At 42.1% G+C, this 13,433-nt stretch overlaps 1 pseudogene; it reads left to right on the top strand.

The window, feature by feature from the left end:
* Positions 1-4,881: 4,881 nt before the first annotated feature.
* Positions 4,882-13,433, top strand: part of LOC148021910 (trans-cinnamate 4-monooxygenase C4H2-like) — a 116,101-nt pseudogene continuing 107,549 nt past the window's right edge.

Below are 13,433 nucleotides of genomic sequence, written 5' to 3' on the forward strand. Positions count from 1 at the left end.
CCTGAAGACACTGCTTGCACTCCTAAGTGTGCAAGCAAAATATGGGTGGAGTGATAGGAGCGTGACCAAGTTTTTTAGGTATCTTGTACATACGCTTTGTTGATTTCTTTTCGACACTATCATAAAAAACATTTGTGCTTTTTCAAGGTGTTTTATAAAATCTTTTCAGGTTACTGAAGTACCATATCTTACCACTTGCAAATACCATGCCTGAGTCTCATAATGATGCGCGATATGTTTTACGAAAGCTTGGCATAGGCTACAATAGCATCCATGCATGTATCAATGATTGCATACTATTTCGAGGAGAATACGAGACTATGGAGACATGTCCAAAAAGTGTGGTGCTCACATGTATTGATAGGACTTGCAAGGGCAAACCATCCCTCAAAAAGTTCTTAGACACTTTTTGCTTATCCCTCGCATAAACCACATGTTTCGTACATCCATCATGGCGAGCTTAACAAAGTGGCATGTGCAGAATAGATCCACAGATGGAGTTCAATGAATATCAGTGGATTCACACACATGGAGCCACATTGACTCTACCTTTCCACGCTTTGTTCGAGAGCCAAGGAATCTTTGGCTTGGTCTTGCTATGGATGGCGTAAACCCATTCGGTCTGTGCTCATCTTCTTACAGTGTGTAGCCTATAGTCCTTGTCAACTACAATATCCCTCAATGGCTTTCTATGAAGAAAGAACATCTCATCCTTAGCTTGCTCGTTCTCGTCTACTACAAAGTCAGAAATATGGATGTGTATCTTCGTCCATTAGTCAATGAGCTTAAGATTTTGTGGGATGAGGGGATCACCGTGGAAGATATGAGCAGGCACGATGGTTGACGATCCACCAATATTCCAACCATTCTCATGTGGACCATGCATGACTTTTCGAGATTCAGAGAGTGCTCAAGTAAGTAGGCTTCCATTCTCATTGGTAATATCTATCATAGCTCATTTAAGTTTGTATTCATTGGATAGAGGTGTTGCGACAGGTTTGGTTACCTCAAGCTATCATACATGTCCATTGTGTGGGCCACAGTTAGACTCCCGAAGGTCACGAACCATGAAGAAGATGGTATATCAAGGGCACACCACTTTCTTGCCAGAGGTTCATGAACTCAGGGAAGGTTTTCTTGGACGACCTCCAGCACGTATGAATGCCCAAAGCTGGTACGAGCTGAAAACGGTCCACACAGAGTCACATCCAAATGGAATGTGACGGTTCTTAGTTTTCTAAGAGTTGCCATATTGGACCCACTTATAGATCAACCACTTGTTGGATCACATGCATATTTTCAAAAATGTGGGCAGCTTGCTACGGGACCACATCACAGGAAAGAGAGACACTATAGGGGCACGAATGGATTTGAAGGAGATAGGCAAGATGGAGGCACTTTGGTCGTAGTCAAGTGCTGATGGTCGCTTGCAGCTACCTCGCGCTCCTTGGGTTTTGTCCACTAAAGAAGAGCGCATTGTGAAGTAAATAGTCAAGTCTATCCGCACTCCAATGGGTATGATGCGTTCTCTCAGGTCCGCGTTTTCTAAAGACGACCGATTATTAGGGCTAAAATCCCATGATTGGCATAAGATATGTCAGGTTTGTACTATGAATGGATTGTAAGTGGCATGTGTATTTTGCTATTTGGAGTGTATTTGTTGCTCAAGATGCTTCCTCGTTTGTGGTAGTTTGTACTATCGATCGCGATCGCAGGATGCCTTACTCCAGAAATACGCAGGGCGATTTACAGGTTGTCAACTTTAGTGCAATGGATCTCATAGAAAGAGATTAAGGCGTTCTCTATTGCATCCGCAAGGCAGGGAGCAGTGGAGACGGTCTGTCTCTTTGAGAAATACATGCCTACTAGCATGCTCACGATACAAATCCACCTTCTTGTGCATCTTGTAGATGAAGTGGATATTGCTGGATCTATCCATACGCAATGGATGTTCTTTTTGGGGCGCTTCATGAAAATCCCGAAAGACTTTGTGGGACAACGAGCTTGGCTAGAAGGTAGCATGGCTGAAGGTTGGTTGGTGTCTGAGACGTTAGTGCATATTTCACAATAGCTACCAACTGTGGATTTAGAGTATGCTATGGTCACTGAAGGATGATGATAGACTGATCGAAGATGTGGTGGTTGAAAATGGGATAGAAAAAAGAATGGATGCTAAAATGGAGAAGAAAGTGAATTGCTTTTGTATGTTGCACCATGCCTCCATGGAGACGTGGCTCGATAGGTACGAGCAAGCTAGGAAAGATAGAAAAGAAGCACGATCTGAATTTCGATGTAGTACGCACCATCAACCGATTTGATATCTCGATGGCATGGAGGAGATGTCTTGGTTTATGTCAACGTGATGGTTGCATGGAGCTTTGACTGTAGCGTCTTGCAAAGGGGCGGAGGTCTCAACCGAGGAGTGGAAATTCTCGAGGGGATGTAGTCCAAAGGTGATGACGTGTTTAGGGTTTGTCGTATCTATATTTTATATGCAATAACTAATTGAGTGTTTCAATGTACATTACAAAATATATAGTGCAGTGTGGTCGCGGGAACGACATTTCTACATGGGGAGCGTATCGATAAAATGCACTCCACAACAGATTGTGGTATCATGGCAAAGTTTGAGTAACAGAACCGAGGACGAGCAATGGAGCCAAACATGGTTATAGATGAGATGGAGTATTTTGGGAACTTGCAAAGTATTATCATGGTGGATTACCATAGCTTCTCCATGATCCTATTCGATGTGCAGTGGTTAAAAGTGCTACTTGAAGGAGTTGGAGCAATAGTTCGACAAGGTTCATCTGGATTTCTCAAAATAGATTTTAAAAAAAGATGGAAAAATTTGTGCGATATATTTGTGTTGCCAGTCCATTGTGAATAGGTACATAAACTCATATTTTTTAAAATTTTATTATGGCATGCTACATGTTACAAAATTTAAATCTCTCTTGTACGCAATTTTGAACATGTAATTTTCTATCAAAACCCCGGACAACCTCGATGATGGTATGTTATACCTTCATCTCTTCGAAGTGTGAGAGTATATGATCAAAGCGATGTTCCGAGCATAGATGAGGACAATATGCAAATAGAGAGGTCGATATTGCAAGGGATGGAGGCTATCAAGAGATTGGAGCATGTAGAGGAGCCAGAATTGGATAACAATGATGGAAATACATGAGCCCAAGAATTCTTTGAGAATGAGGTGGACTCATCGTTTTGTGGTGACATGTTTATCGACCTTCCAGTGTATGCGGAGTTGTGTTAGGAGATTGACATGGGACCATAGGGTACTTCATACTTGGAGCATCCACCTAGTCAATTCGTTGAGGAATCACTTAGAAGGGTACATAAGATATGCATTTTAAGTAAGATCATTTTTTAAAGATTTATATTACCGTGCTTTGTATGATTTATATTGATTATGCTAACATCAATTTTTTTCTGTGCAGATGACATTTGTGGATATCTAGATCAACAGAATATATAGGAGATCTTCATGCGCATGTCTCCAGATCAGATGGCTCGATTCAGAGATATGGCGGACCAGAGCTATCTCGGACACCATCAGGCCATTCTGTTAGATGTACTTTAGTGTGCTCTAATGCTTCAGTTTTCAGTAGATGAGGTTGATGCTCCAGACTTGGGACAGACGGAGGAAGTAGTTTTGGGGGATGCTACGAAGACATGGATCCAATGAGCCCATGGTCGGCTCGGGATACATGTGCTACTCCTAGCTCTCATGTAGCGGTTCCGAGAGAGTGTGGCTTAGATGGTTATTGTGTAGGTACCAAGGTAGTGTCTCCATCTCATCGTTATGCTGGAGTTGCGTCATCTATGGGATTCATCACACCTATGGGGACGTCTACTCCAATCACTCCAGCTTTTGCTCAACGGCCCATATAGGTGGCACCCCTATGGGTTCTACTCTGAGAGATACTACCCCCATAGCTACACTAGATATACAGGGGTCTCTTGGATGTGCCCAGGAGCATGGTCGTAGGTGGGAGAGGACACATCTTAGGCATACCATAGAGGGGTATGGATACCTTGTAAATGACAGGACAGGAGCCGTGATCATGAATGATGAGGGGAGGAGAGTGATGGCTCGTGTGAGAGAGTTGTGCCAATAAGTTTTTTGGCACAACATCTTGGATCATTGGAAGAACATATCGGAGGGGAGCAAGGAATACATAGTAGCATCCTTGCATGAGGAGTTTCTGGTACCTGCCACAGCAGATAGGTTTTCCACAGGCTGGATGATAGAGTGCATACGTACGTACATATCACACAGACGATTGGACACATGCAAGGCACTTAAGAGTGGGGCTGACTCAAGGAGGAGGCTACAGATTCTCCAAGACCTTGGAGATAGCAGCGCGAGGCGGAGAGGGCACGATTGGAGGCAGGAGTGGTCCATCAACTTTGGAGTGGCGGCCACAGGACATATCTGGAGAACTTTGTAAGTTTTTCTTTTGTTTTGCTTGGCAATGCTTAGTTTTTTGCAATATCCCTTGTACAAACAATCGTGTTTCTAATAGTTGTATTCTGTTTTGCATTGATCGACCGATTGTATGGATACGGCGGTGTCGTATTGCTGCGCATTCGAGGTGTGAAAACCACCCAAAAGTTGTGTGTGTGATTTGATACTTTGTACATACTTAGTTGTTGTGTTTACATTTATTTTTTGTGTATGAGTATAGTGGCGAGCATGAAGGGTTGCTTTCAATCTATGTTGAGCAGGGTCAAGGAGAGAAGGCATTACAACTATACAAACAGATGCAAGAGGAGGGCATTTTCTCAAATCAGTAGACATTTAAGATCACATTTCAAGCATGTGGTGCCCTCATTGAGAAGGAAGATGTTATGAGCATGGATGGGAAACCAAGAAAAGTTTCTTGGAAATTTTCCGAGCATTACATGCAGATGCTCACACAGGATTACCATCGGTTTTACATGCCAATCAGTGGAGTCATTGGAAAGAAGATCATGGTGCCTGGTCATCTGTACACGGTCAATCCTATTGCTGTGAATAGCAAATACTGCAATGTTTTCACAGACAATAAACGTGTAATTAATATCGTCAACAGCAAGGAATTTGGAAAGGTTTCGGTTTATGTAAGGATCTTCTCACAGAAAGAAAGTTTATTTTTTAAGATGGCTTTTGTGGCAATTGGTGCAACAATGGTGGGAAGCATTACTTTCATTAGAAATGAATGGGACCGCATTATCAGATGTACAAAGAGTAGAAGAGCTGAAATCTACTACTAATGCAGTTTTCCCACTGGTGTTGAATACCTTTTCGGTCCCAGGTGATGATTGAAGGGTCCAAAAAGGTTCTAAGGCAGTTGTTGGGACATCTTTGGGTTCTAGTGTTTCATATTTAGTGGAGGCATATTCGAGCCCATGAAAAGGCCGCCTTTCTGAGGCTATTGTGGGGGAAAAGAAGAGCTTTATCGGCCGTTTTTTATTTTTCTGGGAGCAAAGGGTGGAGGAATCCGCAGTTTTGGACAGACTGTGATAAAAAATTGAAGCTAAAAAAGTACGTGAGAAGATAAAAAATGACACTCAGTTATGGGTGATTTAAAAAAACTACGAATGAAGAAAAAGCATTATCGGAAGCCTGCCAGAACAAACGATTCGTCTGCCTGTGTGATTGCAGAGAAAATTTCCACTCCGAGCTTCCATGGAAAGACAATAACTAGCCATCCGCCACGGACGATTAATCCATCTTTGCTAAAGATTTGAGCTCATGAAAAGCTGCTGTCGACATTAAAGAACCACAAGGATGTTTTAGGAGATCGTGTCAAACTGTCCTTAACACTACATAGTCAGAAGCATAATTCTGCGACTGGGACGGCTCAGAGAAAAATCTCGGCCAAGAAGGGCTTTTCTGGTTCTGAGGAGGAAGAACCAATAGGGGATTCATCGGAGGAGCGGAAGAAGTTCGAGCTGGGGTGACAATTCAGAGTCCAGACCGAAGGGAATGAGATCGTTGTGTCGATAGGGATGATGCAACGGAAGGGAAGGAATTGACAACGTGAAAGGTTACGACCAAGAAGATAAAAAAGAAGCAAAGGAATCATCGACAAAGATGGCACGCAGAAGGACGAGAAGATGAAGGAATGAGTGGACGACATCGATGAGGTCAGAGAGTTAACACTGAAGGCATTAGGAAGCAAAAGAATGTGATGCGGAAGAGACCGATAACGATCGTGAAGTTTGAAGAGGATATCCGGCAGCTCATCTTCGGATTCTTATCCCTTCATCTTCTCCAGTTGCTCTGACTCATATCCAGGCCTCGATCTTCATCGCTCCTGTCGCTCCTGTTTTGATCGCAGGCTTTCAGATCTTGAATACCAGAAGTAAGTTAAACAGGAACAGGAGCATGAGACATCTCTGATTCCAGGGCTGCAGGTGGTGCAGAGACGTCATGATCACAAACACCTATCTGAACTGAAGTCTGCAATTCTGGATTGGAGAAAAGGACAGGTAACGGGCTTTCAGGAGATCAGTCGAGTTCTTCTCGAATAATTTTGGACCTTGTGATTGTGAAGAAGAGCATCAAGAAGTTCAAGTGACCTCAATGCAATTGCAAGATCTTTGTCAAACCAAACTGGCACAGGGAAAGGAAAAGCAGTGAAACAACAGATGAAGTAACACAGTGTTGGAAATTGCTAACAAGGGTGATTTGAAAATTATCCATCTATGCATACTTCTGGCCATACTTACTCCAAATCCAAAAAATTTCAGATAACAATACCACAGAATTCTTCAGGATCCATGGCTTAGAAAAGGATGCAAACCAGAGAAACTTACAGATTTCCAAGACAATAATGTTGATGATGTATACGCAGTATTCAATGATTCTAATGAGTAGTATGTGACAGAGCAAAAGAGGCCTCACTGGCTACCTGCCTTTTGATGATAAAAATCTGTTAAACCTGTATAAGAAGATATACAAAGATGATTGCTGTCACAACTTGGACAGTAAATGCAGTGTTGGTTTGAAAGTGTTGCAGACATGTTAATAACTGTCAACTTCTTCTCCCTGCTCTGTGTGCTCCTTCTTGGCTTATGAAGAACTGTTGGCTCATTCAATAAAAAGGGCTGTGTACGACCGTGAATAAATTGATACTTCTTTCCAGATAGTGTGGTAGAGGCAATAGATTTGATACATGTTTACAGGTTTAATACATGCTTACAAAAGCAAGCAAGTAAGATGTGAAACAATCAGGTTCATGTTGTTCCATACACACAACATTGGGAGGGAATTTCAGTCATATCAGGCCTGAACTGAAACTAAGTGTTGCTGGGCATAATTGATGAAAATATTATTTTGCTCAATGCACATTATGTCGGAGTTGCTGTTGCAGATTTGTATTCATTCACTTGATTAATCTTCCATCTTGAAATTAATCAAGGTCCTCTAGGGTTGCGACATTGCTTTCATAAACCCTTCGACAGCGGCCCAGTAAGTCACTCATCTTTCTTGTCTGTAGTTACTAAATTTAATTAAAATGCATTATTGTATGGTGGACTGATGTGTAGTTGTTTCTTTTTTTGTAGAGTCTGTTCGATAATCCTTTGTGACGGGACAAGGTTTCGAATGGCCAAGATCTATAGCTCAACCTTGGATTTGTGGAGCTCACATACTTTTATTTTTGATCATGTGATTTGTAGGCATTTTCTATGTAGTAGTAGTATCTTGCCATGATTGTACTGTCGCTTTCATTACGCGATCATGTATTTATTATATGTATCAATGTTATGATTCAAGTATACTTTGCCTTGATTTATACGAGCATTGTACACATTACTGAAACTCTTTTGTATGGCACAAATAAAGCATATAGTGCTATTTGTGGTAAGATAGCCCTGCCACAAAATTGTCGCTATTAGCATCGCAAATTTACTGCAGGCATCACTATTAGTGTCATAATATGCATCACAAAGCATCATTATCATTGTTGCTATCTACGTCGATAGCTGATACTGATGTAAATAACAATGCTGATAACAACGATGATACCGACTATTATATGGTGTCGCTAATATCGATGTTTTTTGCGACAGACAGGGACAAATTTCTTTGTGAACATTTTCATCGCTTTAAACGTCGGTATAAGACCTGTATCTTGTAGTGATTCAATATACACTTCCTTAAGAACTTTTTGATCAACCTTGAATTTTTCCAAGTCTTCTCCTAATCTATATTCTAAGCTATAGATTTCAATTTTAAGGAAGATTTTAGTATTTTTACAAGTGGCTCCATGGAGCTTTTCAAGCTCATCCCATCTGTCTTTAGCAGTATTTAGTTGATCAACATGATGAATCAAGGACTCATCTAAGTGTAGCATTATGATTGCTTGGGCACGTTGCTCATCTTCTACATCAACCAAATTTTCAGAGTTTACAGCTCTAGTGCCTTGAATGAGAGGCCAATACCCTCTCTCCATCATCTTGTATTTGATAAGTACCATCCATGGGTGGAAATCTTTGCCATCAAATTTACGAATTTGAGGGTGGACATCAACATAGGTTGTGAGCATTGGGAAGGTCTTACCACTTGCTAAGACAAGGAGAATGTCTAGTCCCTTACAAACTTTCCAATGAATGCGGAAGCAAATCTAGGACACTATTACAAACAACTGATATTCAAAATTGTAATGAAGAGAAAGGCCAAAAATCATACATATGTAGTACTTCAAAATATGACTTTGGTGGTCCTTTCTTATGTGCAATCTTCTTCCGAGTTTTAATGGTCTTTTTAGGCTTCAATGATGTGAACTTGACTGGACTTTTGGCTCCTCCTTTTGGTATGGTCTAGTCGATGAACCTTGCGTTGGACAAGGATAGTCTATGATTTCAATGCTTGTTGCTCATGATTCTGAGGAGAGTACAATGACACTCATCTTATTGACCAAGGTATTTGAAAGAAACCACACATGATATGTAGCAAGCAACACAAGTTTAGGATAGGATGGTCTATGTGTTTATAGTTGTACACATAGCCTTACAAAATTAAGTAGAGCACTTAATGGTTTTAATTCTCTAATGAAAAAACTTAGATTGAGTAAATACCAGTAGTGATGGAACCTAGAACGGGCCGGCACTGGCTCGTGCACTAGCCGGACCTCTATCTCACGTGCTCAACAACCCCACGGCCTCGCGGCTAGGAGCATTGATGACACATACATTGCCTTCCTAAATGTCTTGTGTTTGCATTACATCGTTTGTAGTCCACTCTTCTCTCACCCACTACTCCTCAGAGGGAGTCCCTTACACATTGCCTAATGGCACGAAGCACAGACATAGGGGGTCCTCCAATGGCTGAATGCCGCCACCCCTCTGCGACTCTCCTACACCTTGGGGATTGGCCCCTCAGTGCGTCGCTCAACATATAAACATGTCGCACAAAAACCACTCAAGATACCATTTAATCGTATACAAGAATGTACCATTGTCCTTACTTCTCTTTCCCTTAGACCCCACGACTAGCCTATGGCTTAGGGTGTCCTGTATCTCACTCAACGTGGGTCAAGATCCTAATGAAAACAATCATTGTGCATCCAAGATTTCTGATACCTTTAAATATTTCCATGATTTATGCATATTGTGGATGCTAAGTGCTCAAACAGTTATGAAATCAATATTGTGCACATGTGCCAAACATCCTTTCAATGATTTTCAACTACCGATCTTATGCGGCGTTGCACGAACCTAGCACCAAGGAAACCCTCGTGCTACTAGGCCCTTATTTTATAATTATTCACCGACCTATATGGCATGCAAACAAAAACAGCAATCTTTTCATCATTTTACTCCACATTTAGACACATTCTAACCACTCTACCCTCCCATCGATCAAATGTTGCATTGTTGTATAGATTTATAGGGTATTTTGCCATCATTTTATGTGTAAAAAGCGGGAAAAACACACTAGAACAAGAAGGTGGGGTTGAACTGAGGCAAATCCTCATGCTTTAGTCCCCACAAACATTCACAAACATTGTTCTTAATTTTTATTAATTTTCCGCATCCAAAATGCATTTTTCCCCTATTTTTAGTGATTTTTCTCTATTTTCCTTGTATTTTTCCTTATTTCCTGCATTATTCAATTACTAAAAATTCAAAATAGATTATGGGCTATGGCCCTTAGTTCCTTCTTGCAACAAAAATGAAAATTTAGTTGGTGTTTCTATTCATTTTTCCATTTTTATGCCCAAAAACATCATTTTTCCTTGATTTTCCATATTTTACGTGTTTTAGTGTATTATTTTGAGCCACAAGATGCATATTTTTCTGCTTTTCTGATTATGACCAACAAGTACTCATGGAAAACAGCAACATAAATAATTTTTAGCCCACATGAACAACATTTTATCAATCAAAAGCCATGAAATCTCAAATTTCCTTTGAAAAAATTGAATTACCGCTTATTTGCGTGTTTCGGGTTTCATGTCCATGGCTGCAAATCTGAGAATCAGCAGCACTTCATGCTCAGCACGATCACAAATCACCATTTCCAGCCCGGGAAGCAATCCGATCCATGCCGGACAAACCTCCACCATTCTTTCTTCTTCCTTCTTCTTCCCACATGAACTCCCTCTTAGAGGAGAGAGAGGGAGGAGAGAGAAAGACTGATTTTCTCTCTCCCTCTACAGGTTGCCATTGACTGCACAAACCGGAGCGATGCGGAGCGAAGATCGAGTGTGGTTGCCTTCTATGATTATATCCATGGCTTACATTGAAGCCTGCATATCGATTTGTGGGGGGAGGGGGGGGGGGGGGGGGGGGGCGCGTTTTTTTCGCGGCGCTGATCAGCCACCGCCCCCCTCTAAATCATGATTTTTAATGGGGGGGTGCCCCTTCACAAAGGCACCCCCTCATTTCTCAATTTTTGGGCACCCTCCCAACTCTTGACCGGCCATTTGGCCTTTTCACTGTCTCTCGCACATACGATGTCTAAATCGCAATCTGAAAATTTCTATGAGCTCGTCTCGGCATCCCACACTGACTGATAGCTCCACTGACCGACACAGACGCATGGAAAAATTACTAAAAATCCGCAAGTGTTGCCCGGGCGTCCTTAGAGCACTTTGATGCTTAAAATCGTCGTAGGTCGAGCCGCCGCCTTGGACATTGGATATTTTTCCCTTGATATTCATATTTTTAAGCTATTTTTAAGCAATTTCCGGCACCAAAATTCCGCTCTCATTGGCAACCACGGGATAGGGCAACTCAGCCCGTCGAATCCACGAACATATCTGCAGATAAACAACCAAAGAAGCATCAAACTGATACAAAACAAATATATAATAAAACTCAACACAATGCTCCCCCTACCCCTGGACAGAACCAAGGCATGACATCCACAAGGAGTAGGCCTAGCATCATCTAATAGAAGATCCGAAGTGAGTCACTAACCAACTGCTCCAACACAGCCAAACTAAAAACCCTAGCAAAGAGGTTGCCCTAAGTAGTAGTCTGAACTACTTACCAACTAAGGACACACAACTAGGAGCTCCTACTAGGCGAGGACTCCTATAGCCTGATCAAGGATTATTTTCTTTCAGTACAGTTCTTCTTTTAGGGTTTGTATTTTATTAACATACTTGGGCATGTAAAAAGGAGGGAGCTGAGTGTAGTGACCCAAGGAGAACAGGGCATCGGTCTCAGGACCTGTCTCGGCACCCAAGAACCTACCAAACCCTCGCAAGGCAACACTTAATCCTTCTCTAACGCTCACTTTTATTTTCGCTCCAACCTTCCTTGTTTTGTCATTCATTCTTCAGCAAGAAGCCACCCCTAGGAAGACAAGGTATTGGCCCCGGGTCTGACTCGTCCCCAGGAACCTACCAGGCCTCCGCAAGGCAATGATCAACTGCTTATATATTTTCATTTTTTTTCCTCTTTTCTTTGATAGGGGTTAGAACCCCTTTTTACACACCTTCGTATTTATATTCATCTTGTAGGATGTTCAGGGTTTCGTAGCATCATCATTATTATCTTCTGGCAGGCTTCTCTAACTGCCTCACTACTAACAAGAACTCCTAGAACGGCTGCCTAGCAGGCTAGCAGAACAGGGCCACTAGGACTTCCTTCTAAAACAGGTCTTTCGATGCCTGAGAATGTCTTTACAGGAGGCAATGACTACTCCGACCTCCCTCAAACATACTTAGCCTAAACCTGGGACTTCATGCCTTGGTTGCCGGTTCCCAACAAAAATATATCCCCTCGACAAGCACAAATACACATATAACAGGAAAGAAAGGTACTCGTAAAGGAGAGATATCACCTGGATTGGCCACAAGAAGCTTCCATCGCAGCAAAGGCTCCTCCAGGCTCCACCAAATTCCACAAACCACGAAACCTGTCCAACACAGCACTTGAAACAAAAACCCGATTAAACGCACCCGCACTAGATAGAGAAATGGCCCTCTTGGCCTAATGAAATCAAACACTTCTACTACAAAATTGAATCGGCCCTCTTGGCCTAATGAAATCAAACATGACTTTGCATAACATCCTCCTGGAAACAACTATGATAGACATCAAAGCATACCATTCCCAGGGAATAGGGCTCGTAGCCCTAAACTAGGTGCATTAAATTATGACCCATCCCTCCTACATATATTGCAAGAGGTGTTCGCATCACATGTCGTCTAATCAGTCTGTGGGTCCAAGATAATAAAGGCAGATGAGTCTCGCTTACTCTCTGCATCACCCAGATCAACCATCGTCTGTCAAAGAGGGCATGTTCAGAAGCATACCCCACAACCGACCAGGTCCTGTCTCACCATCAATAGATATATCGGGACAAGGGCCACAATCAAAGAAGAGGTCTTCTTCATACGCAAAATTAGCCAATGAATCGGCAAACTGATTCCAATTTCGTGGAATCAGCTGAAAAGACACTCTATCAAATTCGTCTAGCAGGGCTATGGCAATATGATGGTACATGCAAAGGATGGGGTTTCGCACCATGTACGTCCCATTGAGTTGATTTAAAACCAACTGAGAGTCCCCTTTCACCAATAACTGGCAGATACCACCCTTCTTTGCAATGTTCAAACCCATAATCAGGGCTTTGTATTCTGCCATATTATTGGTAAAATTCACCCCAAGATAAGCAGCTAACTTCATGACAATGCGTCGTCGGGGGTCTCGGATGACAACACCTACACTTCCTTTTTTGCATGCACCCCTGGACGCCCCATCAAAGTACAAGGTGTACGTCCATAAAGGGTTTACATATCCCGCCATCCGAAACGCTACTCGTAATTATGGTAATCGAAATTCAACATATTCAACGGGTGGACTGTAGGCTCCATCCCCCCATCATCATTGAATTCAACAGGGATGCTCATCAACATTTGCAGGCAGTGATGGCAGAAGACCTTGATCTCCCAAATAAATGT

The sequence above is a fragment of the Lygodium microphyllum genome, chromosome 17 (genome assembly GCF_053477565.2).
Source record: "Lygodium microphyllum isolate KBCC chromosome 17, Lygodium_microphyllum_v1.1.10, whole genome shotgun sequence".
In the NCBI taxonomy this organism is placed as follows: domain Eukaryota; kingdom Viridiplantae; phylum Streptophyta; class Polypodiopsida; order Schizaeales; family Lygodiaceae; genus Lygodium; species Lygodium microphyllum.